At 37.7% G+C, this 16135-nt stretch overlaps 1 pseudogene; it reads right to left on the bottom strand.

Moving 5' to 3' along the window:
• Positions 1-261: 261 nt before the first annotated feature.
• On the bottom strand, positions 262-1610 carry LOC117717626 (small ribosomal subunit protein uS2 pseudogene; annotated as a pseudogene).
• Positions 1611-16135: the final 14525 nt, after the last annotated feature.

The following is a 16135-nucleotide window of genomic DNA, read 5'->3' as shown; positions in this document are numbered from 1 at the left end:
GCTAGTTTAACCCACTGCATTAATATGATCTTTACAATATAGATGGTTCTGGTAAAATCTTTGCATGTTTCATTAGTTTATATATCTACTCTCATGTCTAGACTCCTGACTTTTGTTATTATCTACTACTGTTGTTTATAACCAAGGCAGGCCTTGAACTCTCATTCATACTACAACCTCCCTAGGAACAGGATTGCAGGCATAAGTCATCATACGTGTCCTGATTATTAATCCTGTTAATCCACAGAACTATTTTTTTTTTCAGCTTTTAGGAATTTTATTTTCTTTCCACCTTTTTTTCCTTTTGCTCAGGTGTCTGCAGAGCAGCTCAGTAGCGGCTCCAACCCACTCGGTGGCCTGGGCTGTGGGAGCTGCTGACCAGTCCTCAGTGGCCGACTGCGCACTCCAGTCTTCTGTGGGGAACTGCTGGATGGGCACAGAGTGTCAGAAACCAGGACCCTTGCCTCTTACTCTCACCCCCTGCTTCTCCCCAACTGCACAATGTCTCCTGCAGCTTCATCTCCCTAGCAACCACAAGGTTCTGCTTGATAGTTACAAATAGATTTTTAGATGTAAAGCAGTGTACCGTATCTTTTGAAGTAGGCAGTTGGCCCGCCATTGTTTCAGGGCACAGGCAGAGAAGATTCTGTACTTTCTCATCACCTGGATCCCTCTTACCCCTCCCTTTGAAAAATGTATTATAAATAAGCACTTGGTGCCCAAATACATGACTCTTGACAAGCATTTGCTTCCTTGAGTCCATTCTCTCTCTCGCCAGTTCTTCCAGGTTGCAATCCTCCTCCTCGTCCCTCACGAATAACCTAGGGCCCGCAGGTCGGGTCAACAGAGGGTACCTGCACACCCTCAGACCAGTCGGCCACCTCAGGCTAAGCAGCAGTGAACGCAGGAGTTGGTTTGGTCCATTCACCCTAGAATTCCTCGTTGGTCACAGCCTTCTCAGCAGCAGCCTGCTGGATCCTCCTTCTCATTCTCGTCTGGGGTCTCTGTAGAAGTAAAGATCAGGCATAACCTCCCAGGGATGCTCACAGGAGAGAGTATCTCGCATGTGTAGTACTTCCCGGGCCAGCATCCACCATGTCAGACTCATTGAGTGAGCTCCCTTGTTGCATGGGATGGTAATGTCCACATAGCGTAGGGGAGAAACATTACACAGAGCAATGGTGGGCAGGTTGACATAATAGGCCTCTGTGAGGGGCGAGTGATCAGCCCTGGGGTCAGTCGCCACTAGAAGCTGTGGCTCCCTGAAGGCTGCTTGGATCTGGTTAATGAAGATCCCAGGGTATGAAGCGGCCAGCAATTGGAGTGGCTCCTGTGGCAGCAGCAAACTTCAGCACAGCTCACTGGCCAGTGTTCCTGGAGATGACGCTGAAGTCAGCAAGGTTCTCAATGGCAGCAACAGCTCCAGTTGCAAGCAACAGCTTCTCCCAGGTCCTCTTCAGATTTATAATGTAGGTACTGTCACTTTTCCGTTTGTAGATGTACTGCTCCATCTGAAAGTCAAGGTTAGTGGCACCTAAGTGGATTCTTGAAGGAAGGAATTTGAGGACATCCTCCTCCTTCATCTGCAATACGTCAAGGGTTCCTAACATTGTGTAAATTTCCCTTTAAGTTACTTTGGGAACCAAGAACAACGCAACGCGAACAGACCCGTCTGCGCAGAGCGCAGAAAACCACAGAACTTTAAAGTATGTGTAGAATTGTTGTCAGGATAAGAATAACAAAAGGAAGATAGTGTTGTATTTTGAACCAGTGTGTTTCTATTAGCTTCTGTGGGTCATTATCTAATGAATTCAAAACATGAATACATTTAATAAAGGTCACCAGTACATTGACATCTGCTGCATATTTTCAAATTAAAATTAAATAACAAGGTCTATTAAATATTTAAAATTTGTCAAAACAAAGAGTTTTCATTAAATGACTCTCAGTATTAACCATAAATTTGTTCAGAATGAATCAAAATGTTAATATCACTCATCTTTGTTTTGTTGTATTTCTTAACTACCAGATAGAATCCAGGTAGCCATTGTCTTGAGTTTAAAGAGCAAAAACTAAAGAAGTTTCCCACGTCTTAAATATTGGCATGTAGTAATGAGTATTGTATATATTCACAGTCCTCTCCAATAAGTACACTGAATACACAGTCTTTGCATTGAACTGAAAAAAGCTTGTCAACAGGAAAAGCTACTAGGGAAGTTTGAAGATCAAACAACATTTTCCCCCTAAACAATCACTACATTATAATTTATTGAATGAGTTAAAAATTTATGTCATTGTTGTTTTGTTTTGTTCTTGAATGTCCTTTTGAGCTTGTATACATAATCATTCCCACCATTCACATTGAGGGCATATAGAAATTAAAGTTTTTCTCAATACTTTTCCTTAAGTGTAGGAAGCACCTATCAAGTAATTATTTATCTACATTTAGAAATGAAGACAGAAGATTGATATCCATTCACTCCAATGCCTAATAAATATTCAAACCATGTGCTATCTGGTTAATTTTTTATCAGAACCTCAGAAAAATATAAAGATAGTTTTCAGTGTGGCTAACTTTCTCTTGAGCAGTAATTTGTACTTGGTAGATTCTGGCTGTCTTTGGATGACAATGATGATGATATAGTGAAGGTAGAGTGTGATTTATGGCACAGGATACTCACAGTAACTATGGGGGACGCATAGACAAGAAGCTCTGAGGATTCCTTCCAGCCCACAAGTCCTGAACATCGCTCTGTTTTCCCTCCTCATCCATCACTGCCACTTAATAAATTATTCAAGATAGAATGTATTGAGATAATAGTCAACAATATAGTCTATTATTTGATTATGAAATTGAATAAACTGTTAATTACTTTTAATCACAAATTCATTTTTAACAAATTAGCCGTAGTCTTGGCCATAGGAATAAAGACAATTAGATTAATCTGCTTTGTATAAGAGTTTTGTTAAATGGACAGTTTGAAGGGGAGGCTTTTGTTATTATTACTTCATACAATAACTGTTGAAAATTACCTTTAATGTTAATAGCATATGTTAAATTTTATTAACATTTTTAAACATATGTTTGTATTTCACTAACAATGATGTAAACATTATCAATTCGCAAAATATTTACTTAAATGTTATTATTCTAATTTCTCAATTAGAAGCATTGTTTACATATGCAATTATCCTACTTAATAGCACAATCATCACACACACACAATCATGCACAAACTTTCTCATACATACACATTCACATACACTCTCACACACACACATACACTCTCTCACACATACCCTCTCTCTTACACATACACACACAAACTCACACAGACACACAAACACCCCACTTCTATCTCTCATACACACATACACACACACCTATACACACACAGTCACACACATACTCACTCAAAGACATTGAAGTATAAGGGGTCTTGAAAAGAAGGGTTTTACTGGGAAAAGCGGGGAGTGTAATAGAGGGTAATGGGGGTGGGCATGAGGATCAGCACATTCAGTACATGCATATACAAAATTGCTAAATTCTATTTTAGAAAGAAGAGCTGTAATTTCATTGTCTTTTGATAAATGTAAAATTAGGTGCACTGGACACCAGAAGTATACCTTCCATGGCTGAAGAGAAAAGAAGACTCCCATAATGGATATTTTACAAATGAAAATTAACACCTGTGAAGCAAAATAGCTAATGATATGAAGAGAGTAAGAAAAATAAAAGTCACACACACAGTGTTGGACCTGTGCTTCTAAGTTATTTATATAACAGATTATAGTCCATGATCCTCTTTTCAAAAATAAACATCAGCATGTAGCTCCTGGCCGTTCCGAGGAATTAAAAATAATAATTTAAGGACACTATGATCAATGAAAACATGAAAGAACACCGAGCAAACAGTTGTCTATTCAACCCAAGACAATAGAAATGTAAGTGCAATGGAGAAATAGATCAAGTAACCTTACAAATAATGTGAAAAATATCACTTGTTAATTTGTTTGAAAAATAATTGTAAATTTCATTTTAGCTGTAACATACAATATAAATAAGGAAGGCAAGGTTGAGTGCCTGCAACCCTAGTGTCCTTGAATGTGAGTTTGAGATCAGCTTTGGACACACAGTGCCATTGTATGCCAAAGGAAGGACACACATGCCATTGTGTCCAAAAGGAGGGAGAGGAGGGGGGTGCACAACTTCTACCCTCAGTGAATGTGAAAAATCAGTAGCAAAATTTGATTCAGCCAAGGTATCCTTAATCATATAAACTGGTGTAAGGAATGCCAACCCTCACTGAAGAGTCATATTGAGCTGCATGTTTAACTTACATTGTGTGTGTGTGTGTGTGTGTGTGTGTGTGTGTGCGCGCGCGCGCGCGCGCGCGTGTGCACTCGTGCCTATTGAAGACATCTGGCAAAAAAAGGAACCTCAATTAAGGAATTGCTTCCACTACAAGACTGGCCTGTGGGCTTGGCTCTCTAGGAGGGACAATTCCACTGTGGGCAGTGCCAGTGAGATTATTATATATAAATGCTTGAGAAGTGAGTCAGTCAGAAATGTAGTATTGCTCTGTTTTCTGCTTCTGTTTTTGCTTCCAAGTTCCCGCCTTGAGATAATGCCCTGTCTTCCCTTGAGGATGGGTTGTCAGCGATAAAAAGAACCAAGCCCTTTCTTTTTCCAAGCTGCTTTTAGTCAATACTTTATCACAGCAATAGACAGTAAACTAGAACAGTATTGACTCAGTGAGTTTTATTATGAGTGCTCACATGAACTGAGGGTTATTTACTAGAGCTCAGGCAATATGTCAGTGGCTAGACCATTGAAAAACATGACAACTCCTCCTCCAGAAACCATTTCTGCCCATGGACCCTTAGAGAGGAACGGCACATCATCCTCTCTTCTGTGGATGACAGAATATTGACAAGTTCAAATTTGCACAAGTCTTGTATAAGTATTTATAGGTTCAAAGAGTTGTCATGACCTGACTGGGGCCATGAGAGAAGAAATAAAGAACAAACACAGAAATACATGACCAGAAAACCTGGGAACTAGATGAGCCATGCAATCTGATGGAAACTCCAACATGGAAACTCCCTGCCTTTATAGTATTTATCACAAAGAGGAGGCAGGTTAGCTAACCTCAATGACAGGTATGTGTAGGAAAACAGCCTCAGATTGTGATTATCAGGGAAGATACTTCTCTTCTGTGACTCATTGCATACACTGGTTTAGGTAAACCTCCGCCATTTCTGTACATGGTCTAGGAGAAGGCTTTGCCAACCCTCTGAGCTTCTCAAAGGGAAGTCTTTGCCATTTTCATGGGGTCAGTGGCATTAGGGTCCTTGACATGGCCATGTTTATGTTAATAATAACCATTCAGTCAGAGCTTAATTTACTCCTATCTCTAAGTGAGTTCATAAATGTTGTGAAGCCAGTGCTCCCCAGCACTGTTCCTTCTCCTCTGGCAATTTCTATGTCCTATATGACATGGAAAAGACTTGATGATTATACACTAAGTAACTTTTATGACTTTTTTGCTGAATGGTTGAAATTTATCAAAGTGATGAACAAACTCAAAAAGCAAAAATCAGCTCATTGTACTCAAAACCTAATTAAGAGATTAAGAGAGCATTTATTTCCCACAGGTTGGGGAGATTTCATCCCGGTTCTCTATTCTATTTTCATCTCACTAATCAATCATGTTGTGCACAGCAATCTGTCAAGATCCGCTGGATCCACAAATCTGGGGCACTTTCTCCTTTCTCCATCCTTCCCCACAGAGTCCAGGCATTTACTAGAACAGGGAACTTGGCATTTGGAAGAAGCCAATACAGCAAGATCAAGGCCATCTTGGTTTGATTAGTCCTCGAGAGTTTTTTTTTTTTTTTTTTTTTTTTTTTTTTTTTTTTTTTTTTTTTTTTCCCCTCCTGTAAAAGTGTTTGGTGATCACCGTAAATGCTTTGTTCAATCAGAAATTTTCAACATTCTGTATGGAAACATATGTTACAATTTGAACCAAAATCCCAGGAAAACATGCATCTTTTATTATGTAGATCCTATAATGACTTGCAGCATTCTGTAATAAACAACCGATGTAAACTTCTCTTTAGTTATTCATTTGACATTTCCTTTGTCTATAGTGAAACTCTTTTAAGTTAATTTCTTTGATGCTGACAATTTATTTTACTTCTTCAATAATTAGTCACTTTTGTGAACCAAGGAAAGGATGATATATACAAACTCCTCCAAGTGGCAATAATTTATTAGATATCCAAAAGCCATAGCACCAAGATACTGTCGAATCACGGAGCATCCTCTGACCATTAGGTAAGCAATCTATATGCATTCTACATAGACCCATCCACAGACAGCCTGGGGAATCAGATTTCAATCTATGATTTGTCAATTTGCACAAAGGGATTCTGGAGCATGTCTTCAGATTGGCTAATTAACAAACAAATGCAGCTTAGGGTCAGTAACATATGGCAGCTTCACTTCAGGAATCATTATACTCACAATAACCAAAAGTATAAAAATCAAGAGACTTCCTCTTTTCCTTTCTTTTCAAGACTGACAGTATACTCAACAAAACAAGGTCTTAGGCATTACCACTGTTCTTTCTGTTGATCAGGTTTACCTAACAAGCTTACACCACTGTCAAGAGAAATGGATGCTTTATGAAACTGCACAGTTAAGTCAAAGGCCCTAAAAGTGGTAGAAACAGAATGATCACATATACAAAATCAGGAGTGAGTTTTGCAGATGGCTTGAAGGAAACAGACGTAGGGAGTGTAGGAATAATTGATAAGGGCCTGAGTTCAATACCAGGTCATCTTGGAATTCCAGATCTGGCTTCAAGATAAGTTTCATATTGCCAGGTGTGCAAATCAAATTACACATTTTTATAGACTAGCAACCATGAGGGACAAAGGAGTTCCCCATTTCATTCCATACAGATTCATTGTTTTGAGCACTAATGTGACTTTGGGATAACTACTCACTAATTCCTGTATGGTGCCACCCATGAACCAGACAGCACAGTCATGCCTACTGACCCAAACTGTGGTAACACAAGCAGCACAAGGATGCTATGCCATCTTCCCCACACCTTCAGATACTACTAGGAAATTAGTCTGTGTATGCTCCATTTTCCTGTGAAACATCATTACAAATAAGTAAGTGTAGACCTACATAAGTTTTTTTACTTATGTTATTGATAGCCCAGATCAATGACTTTGAGTACTTCTTGATACATAGAATCCGTAAAGAACTACAAATTCTAAAACCCAAAGGAATTGTCTCAGAATTTTGTTTAAAACTGGAACTAGGTGGTCTAGGGAAATGTCTCAGTGAATAAACATGCTAGTCAAAAACTTCATAATCTGAGTTTGCTCCCAAGAGGCCACATAGGAAACCAGATGTGCACATTTGTAATCCCTGCATTCCTAGTTCAAGATAGAGGTTAGACTAAGGTATTTACTTTTGGGCAAAGCTTGGAATAAGCTAAACATCACAGAAACAAGAGAGAGCCTGCTTCAATGAGATGGATAGCAGACTTCATTTCTCAAAGTCAGCCTCTGACCTCTGACCTCCACACACTTGTATCTACCCTCCCCCCCACACACACACTCATACACACAAATACTGACACACACATACAAACACATACACACACGGATGTGGACACTTGCATTTAGTGTGCAGAAATATTTCCAATAAGAAGTTCCCATTTGTGTGGTTTGTTAGAGTAACCAATCCAGAATAACTCCACTTTTTATACCAAATGTCTATGTGCTTACTATAAAAAATATGTGATTGACCAGCTTTTAATTTGGAATATTTAGTTTACAAGTAATACACTGTGTAAGATTGCAATTGTATGCAAGTTTTGGAACAAATAAGCTATCGATTGTTACAATGAATTTAATCCTGATGGATTCTTTAAACAGCATGTGCTGTCAAAAACAGCATTTAAAGAATTAATTTAACAATGATTGAAAATGCAGAGCAGATAGCCCATTAGAAAAGAATACGCCAGATATTGACATCTGCCACAGACTTCAAATCTAGAGCTAATAGTATTAAACAGTCTTGAGAGAATCAAATGGAGAACAAAGCTTTGCATTGCTTTACATTAACCCGCTAATACACAAGCAGCTCCATCCGCTGTGTGTTGCTGTTCTCTCCAGACCTCACATACCAGTGCTTTCTATGTCAGTGTTTTGTGTGTAAATTAGAAAGGGCCACCCAAATACTCAGCAAATGACAGAGCTGTTCAAATTGTAATAGTGGATCCACCATGACTGTCTGTACAAATTATAAGTACATCCCAGTCACACTGTGTGGCATTAGCTCACTGGATTGAGCTTCGCGCTGCCCTTTTGGCAGGTGGTGTTTGTAAATTCAGATTACTTGTAACCATACTTCATGTGTTTCAGTTTCACTAACACATGTGGGAAGCAAACTTGGAGCTCCCATTCCATGGACTTCTCCTTATTTAAATTAGTCTTCTTTACAGGCATGCCAAATTTTCTCAAATGCATATGGGATTTGCCCAGGAAACAATAGTAGTTTCCTTTCTCAACTTTTCACTTCTTTCTGCTGTTACAGAAGTAAACCAAAATGACTTTATGCACGGAAACATTATTAGCTGTAATAAAAACTTAAGTTAATTATTATGTCTATCAAAAGGAACAAGAATGGCCTGGGGAGAACTGGTCAAAGGACTATGTTGCTCGTTTTCCCAGATACATGGCAAGTCTAAGGGGCATATTTTAACTCAAGTGCTTTCATGTCTCTATTATGACATGGTTGAAATATGGGCTAATTTTTAAAGTTTGTTTCTTAAGTGCTTTTTGACGTTTAATTAGGGTCCAGCCCAAGTTCTAGACTGACGATGGGAATACACTGCTTAGTCTAGACAGCAAACAAACAAAATAATTAAATTTTAGGTATCTACTGGCTGTTTGCTATTTATGTGTCAATAAAGTCATTTTTGGTCACGTTCTTCTTAACTACGTCTTTGATAGTAAAACAGAATCAGAGGGGTGAAAGATTTAGAAAATATGTTACTTTATATGGGGCAAAAAGAAGAGAAAAGCTAAGTAGCAAAATTTATTAGAGAAAATAAGTCAAGCAAGATTTGAGGCACAGAAAGACCCGAATGTTAGCCTTGACCAGAGAATGCAATTGCTCTACAACATCTGGAATCTTTTTCTTCCCTTTTTAAATCACAAAATCCACCTAGCACAAGAATTTGCATAAATAAATATTCTACTTGTATGATAGTTATTAACATTAGGGTTTTTTTTAAAAGAAATTCTTCATTGTTTTATGATGACCTAAGTGCCTTGTTGGTCACTAAGGGCTCATGATTTTAGAGTGCCTAAGGTTAGTCGTGGATGGGTCAGACTTGACTTGTCATTGAAGGTAGTTTTTGAAACAAAAAAAAAAATATATGCCAAAAGTCAATCTAGAAACAGAAATGTCTATCTTATTTAGATTCAAAACAAACAAACTGACTAAGCAAGGAGGAGCGGGGCACCTCTCTCCAAATTCTTTCTCTGGGGACTTAGGACTGAGCTACAAACTCTGTCAGCCAAGTAATGGATTAAAGCAGCTATTTGTGGTCTTCTTGGGAAACACTAACATTTAAACTAGTTTATACATAAAATATATATTCTCCATCCCAAACAACTGACTCACAAATGGACTTCTAAAATACAATCCATTCATAAATTGTGGTCTCCTCGTGTAATTATATTCAGACAAAAATCCTCTGACTCATAAACAAATTGAACAAATAATTTCCTCCTTAAACATCTGTTAGTATGAACTGCAATCTAGGACAGCAGCCACAAGATGTCTTAGAGTAACATGTGTGGTACAACCTCAGCATAGGGACAACATGAAGTCATCAATTCCTATGGGCCTGATTAGTCATCATAAACCATGCATCCTTCCCCATTCCCCAAGAGTTTAGTGAGAAGTTTCTAAAGCACTATATGGTGACTTCATTTATTTATTGAACAATCTGTTAGATACATTTATTTTGGAGACAATAAAGTCTGTAACTATTAACTAATAACTTTATCTTTCATTTTATAATGTACTTTTCCAAATCCATTTATATTTTATAGTTGAAATGAATTAAATTTAATAATGATTTTATGGCTGAGGATAAATCCAATTGTTGCTTAGGTTGCAAGTTTAGGAGATACTTGAATTCAGATAATATAGGTACAAAAAGCACAAAGTTATGACTAGGCATAATAGTTAAGCTGATTAATACACAGTGCCCCTTCCTTAAACTTTTTTTTTTTTACCAAACTTAGCTTTTGAAATGGCCATAAAATCCAAGACCCTCTATTCCATGACCATGAAATTTATGAATATTTTTGTATCATAAAAATAACTCACTTCTAATAGCTTAAAACTTTAAATTGTTTTTATTATTCACATCATAACTCCCAGGTCTCTAGTGTTAGACATATATTTTAATTAAACACTTGATACTCTATGTTATTAGACACCTATAGGTAAAATATCAACTTCAAAATTATATTCATTAAATTAACTTTATTCCCTGGCTTACCAAAGAAATATCTTAGCTTTGACCGTATTTGCCTGAATTATTTGCTCTATAATAAACAGGGAGGAAAAATGCTCTAAAATAGCAGCAGTGAGTGGCATTATATTGTAGCACATATAATAATTGATAAATTATCTTATATAAATTATATATATAGTTATGACACAAACAGAAACAAACTGAATTTAGTTTATAAAACATTCTTTAGTTTACCTAATAGGAACATAAAAACAAATAAAAGAAAATCAAAACCATAAGTTTTTTTTATAAGTGTTTGCCATTTCTCCTCTCTATTCATGTTAACGAATCCTTCCCACATTACCAATAGACACACAAGCATTCTTTACATCTCGTGCTTCTGTGGTTGAGTAATTAGGGATTAGCTATCTGGGCGGGTGTTGTGGCTCATTTCTGGAAACACTCATGGTGCTGCTGTCATCTGGGAGTCTGACAAAACTGGATTGTCTCAGAGAGCTTTTCTCATGTGTCCAGTCATGGACATATTGTTCTGATACCCAGATCCAGATGGAAAAGTCTAAGACAGATCCACGCTCATATCCTGGAAGTCACAGATAATAGATTTGAACGTGCATATATATAAATGCACATTTGCATTATATAGGCCATTATATGTGCGATTTTTAGCAAAATGGCACTAGCAACATTTAGCTTAATGTAGTTATGTTACATAAAATCAAAGTGTTGTTGGTCATGGTAGTGTAAAGATATTACCCTAATATTTGGGAGGGAAGGCAGAAAGATCACAAGTTTGTGGTGATTCTAGGATCATTACAGACTTCTAAGCAATATTGTCCTACAAAATAATGAATAGGAAGAGGGGGAGGAGGTACATAGGAGATTTTTTTCAGGAAGAATGATAAAAAAGAAAAATGTAATCAGCGTTAAGAAGGGAAATAGTGTTTCATTAAAGATAAAATCATCTTCCAACTTGTAAGATAGGGTACTTGGACTTGAAAGATGTCTCAGTAAGTATATTGTTTTCTTGGCAAGCATGAGGACATGAATTCCGACACCCAGTACCCATATAAAAAGTAGACTCTGTGGTATATATCTATAATCTTGGGACTGGGGAGATGGCGTCACTGGGATGCCTGGGTCTCACAGACCAGCCAATCTGGCTAAAACAGAGTTCTCTATGTTCAGACATACTACCTCATAACATTAGGTAGACTGTGAATAAGGATACATGACATGAACACACGTGCATATGTGTTCATCACATACAGAAAAAAATTAAACAACATTGAAACTCACTCTAATCACAGGTAATTATATTTCACAGTCTTTACATCAAATATTAAATCTTAAATACAAAGAGAGTAGGGTACATCAAAGAAAAGTGACACATAAGGATCAGTCCTAGAAAAAACAGAGGGGCATAAGCTTGTAAAACTTGGATTTTGTTTTATTCTGTTTTTTAAATCTTAAGAGAGAAGAAATTAGAAACTAGGGTTGCTTCATTTTTAATATTAGTTGGAAAAATATTCTAACACTACAGAAGGAGCTTGTGACAAGTGATGAGGGTGTTTCACATATTTGGAGACTTTTATTTTTCAAATAAGAATGCACTCCTCTGAGCATTCCTAGTCGAAATGTCACATTAACAGGTTTTTGTCTTTCTATCATAGCACATTTATACCCCAATTCCAGCTTGCTTGCAAGTAAAACTAAATACAAAACACGTCTTAAAACACAGAGATACATATATACTAACATATATACATGCATTCCAATTCCGAACAATGAACACATATCAATTAAGAAGGATTTAATTATTTTCAAAATAGCAAGACTGCAAACCAACAACAGCAACAAAAAAGTGAGACTGTTTCTCACATTATTTTAAGAAATTGGTTAATTGCATAATAGCCTACCCTGAGGGAGTCTAAACACCCAGCATTAGAATGGAAGGACCCCTAGAGATAACTAAATTAAATCTAGAATTGTGTTAGCATGACAGTTATGACAATTATTTTGTTTCTTATATATGTCAAAGTAGTAAGAAGAAGTGTGTGAGTTTGGTTTTCAGATCATTTTGTCTGACTTACGGTGCTTTTAAAATTATACAAAGACAACAAAGAAAAGAGATATGAAGTTTCATTGAGGAAGCACTAAGAACATTTTTCTCCCATGATCTCGGCAACTGACACCATAAGAGATGAGTTCAATGATCCTATATGGTTTGAACCTGCAAAAAGGTGGAGTCGTTACAATAGTTCACAGAAGATGGAACATAAGCCTGTAAATTATGCAGAATGGTAAAATACTTGGCAATCGTGCTTTTGAACTTAAACTAACAATAATACTTTGGCTTAATTACGCCTTACAGCCTAGCTAGGAAATAATTTATACTAGAAAAAATGTTTACCTGAATGAAACAAGAGTTTACTGTTTATTCATTTGGCAAATCAAGCAAAACTAGATTATTTCCTGGGAAGCAGGAATCATTTTGAGCTGTCTCACTCAGGAAACCTGATCCTCTGTGGACTCCCTGAGGAAGGGCATCAATTAATGATTTGGGGACTGTGGTTCAAGTTGACAATGCCACCAGACAGAAACAACTGGTAAGGTTGAGCAGGCTCAGACCCAGAGGAATCTCAGATGTCAGAACAGGAGGAGTGGAACCAGCTCCCTGCCAAGCTACCTGGTCTGGAACTGGTAACAATGACACTCCACTAAGAGGACCATGGTAATTAGTCACGGAGCATACAAACCTGAAGTTCTCCCTGTTAATGAGGTATCTACATAGTCCCTGAGAGTTCAGCCAATGAGCTTCCCTTTCTGGGCATTCCTTCCCACAAAAGGTATTTAATCCCTAGGTTACTCTGAGTATGTTGAATACATTCACATCTATATCAAGTAAAACAGTTTGGACAAGCAAGGACCATCTCCTTCATCAAGGATGCTTGCTGGTGGGGGATGGGGGGTGAGGGGAGGCTTCATTATAAAGAGCAGGGCTTCAATCTCCCTGAGAAAGCCTTTTCTCTCCCAGCCCCTAAGTACTCTCAGTGCTCACTTGAAGCCAAGTTCTGCCCCTGTCCCAGGACTCTGCCTAATCCATTTCCCACCCGAGAAATCATAGCCTAAGAATCCCTATTATGAACACCCCTGAGTGGGTTTCCCTGGATTCTCGGGCACCCCAGTGGCAAGGCAGAGAAGCAGCCTGGCAGGGAACATGAAAAAAAAAATTTTTTTTAAGCAGTAGAGATTTCTCCTGTCCATTTATAGGAAAAGAAAATTGTTAGCCTTGATATCCAACTTTTCTCAGACCCCCACCGACACATCCCTCTTTTAACACCATGCCCTCTTTATTAAACTTACTGAGTCCAATTAATGCTGTCCCTGTGAGTGTGATGGGCCATTACAGAAAGGAAAAACAACCAGGTACCACTTCCATGAAGAAAACTGACTCTTCCTCCCCAGCAGTTATCAATGTCACTAACACCTCAGATGCTTTTGGGAGCCCCTCCCCCATGCATGCTAGGATTTTGATTGACTTATCTTGAGTAGTTATCATGCAGGCAACCACAGCTGCCTTGAGCTCATTAGCACAACAACCCTGTAATCCCCTGAAGACACTGGTTCACAGAGATCCTCCTGGAACTCTGGTTTTCTGCAAGTCTTAGAATCCTATCATCCAGGAGTTAGGTGATTAGTGTGACCATATAGGAATGAGGGAGATCATACAAGCGATGGGTTAGTTGTGAATCTTGTTTACATTAATGGTTGGTTGTGGGGGGAGGGATCTTCATAGACATTAAACAACCCATGACTTAATCCGCTGTGACAGTTTTGACTCCTAATTTTGACAGAGCATTATGTTTAGGCACATGGTAACCAGGTAAAGTACAGATACATATCTTGGACTATTTGCCCAACTTTCTATGGTTTTATCATTATTTAAAAGTTTTAAAAGTTTTAAAAGTTTTAAAATTACTCTGTCCATCTTAGAATCTGTCCAGTAGATATTACAGCTGAACCCCAAGCTGCAGGGAATACCTTATTCCTTATTTCTCCTGACCCTTGTTTTGACCTAGTCTCTTAGAGAACTTTTAAAGTCTGTCTAGAAATTGAGTCAATCAGCTTCTATGCTGTGATTTTAACATAAAGAGAAGTGATTTGGAAATGGGATCTAGGCAGACATAATCTAATTATGCTAAGGTTACACTATGTTTGGAAAGACGCTAACCCAACAGGACTGGAGACCTCATATGAAGAGGAAAGGGAAGATTAAGACAAGAAAAGTGTCAGTAGACTGTGACAGAGCAGGAAGCAGATTTCTGTGGCTAAAATCCAAGTGACAGCAAAGAGGAGCATCTGTCAGTCATATCCAGGACAGGATAAGGGCAGATCATTCTGGGTATCCATAGAGAAGCATGGCCCCAGATGCACTTAGATTTTGAACCTTTTGCCTCTGGAACTGTGTGAATAAATTTCTGTTTTAAACCACACAGCTTTCAGTAGTATGCTACAGTAGCTATAAAAATTAATACCCATGCCAAGCAGTCCTCCATATCTTCTTCAAATATACTCTATTATTAAATATAGAAGGATTCTTAAGAGTGCCATTAAAGCAAATGGTCTTAAATGCAGCTGTAAAAGGCATTTTAATCATGATGAATGTGTGCCTTTTTCACAGAGACAGTCAAAATAGAAAACACGTGTTTCATCATTAGGCTAATGTTTTATAAAAGCTGGATTCACATTTGGACTAACATAATGCAAATGATAATAAGACAAATAATTGTTATAAAGCTGAAATATGGACTTGATCAGATGCTTACTTTTCCATCAATAACTTAATATTTCCTCCCACTTTCCCACCTCATATTCATGGAGAAAAAATGTTGTATACATTTTTTGCTAATAACATCAGAGCAATTTTTATATTATGAGAGTGCTTGTTAATCAAAGCAAACATCAAGTTAATACAGTGTGTTGATTTTTTTTTCCTAATAAGCACAGTTTTGATTATGTGAGCATCTGCCATGAGGCTTTTGTTCAGGAGCTTCTGCTGTTTTAAATAAAGTGCTGTTTTGGGTGAAAATCATTGGCTTCCCTAGCTTTCATGCAAATCTCTCAAAGGTGCAAGGATTCTCATGAAAAATCTAAATTCACCCTTTAATTGGTTTAGTAAAGTGATTGGCTTTATCTTATATATTTTGAAAGACATGTTTCAGTGCCCTTAAAAAGTGCCTGAGAATGGATAAGAACAATGGCTATAAAAATGTGCAGTTTTGAGTTCACATCCCAGAACCCAGGTAGAAGGCTTGAGGAGACCAGACATTACCTGGAACCTCAGCACTGTGTAGGGCAGAGGCTGCAGAATGTTATGGATTGTTGGTCAATAGCTTAGCTCTTGTCCAATAAGAGATTCTGTTCCAAAAGATGAAGGTGGGGAGTGTCAGAGCAAGATATTCAATACTCACCTATTGCTTCCACAAGCATATGCACAGGAATACATACTTATAAACAAACACATGTGCAGATACCACACACACTATACATAT

This window comes from Arvicanthis niloticus, chromosome 12, assembly GCF_011762505.2.
Source record: "Arvicanthis niloticus isolate mArvNil1 chromosome 12, mArvNil1.pat.X, whole genome shotgun sequence".
Lineage (NCBI taxonomy): Eukaryota > Metazoa > Chordata > Mammalia > Rodentia > Muridae > Arvicanthis > Arvicanthis niloticus.
Note: the sequence above shows the minus strand (reverse complement) of the source record. Positions and strands in the feature narration are given on the sequence as shown.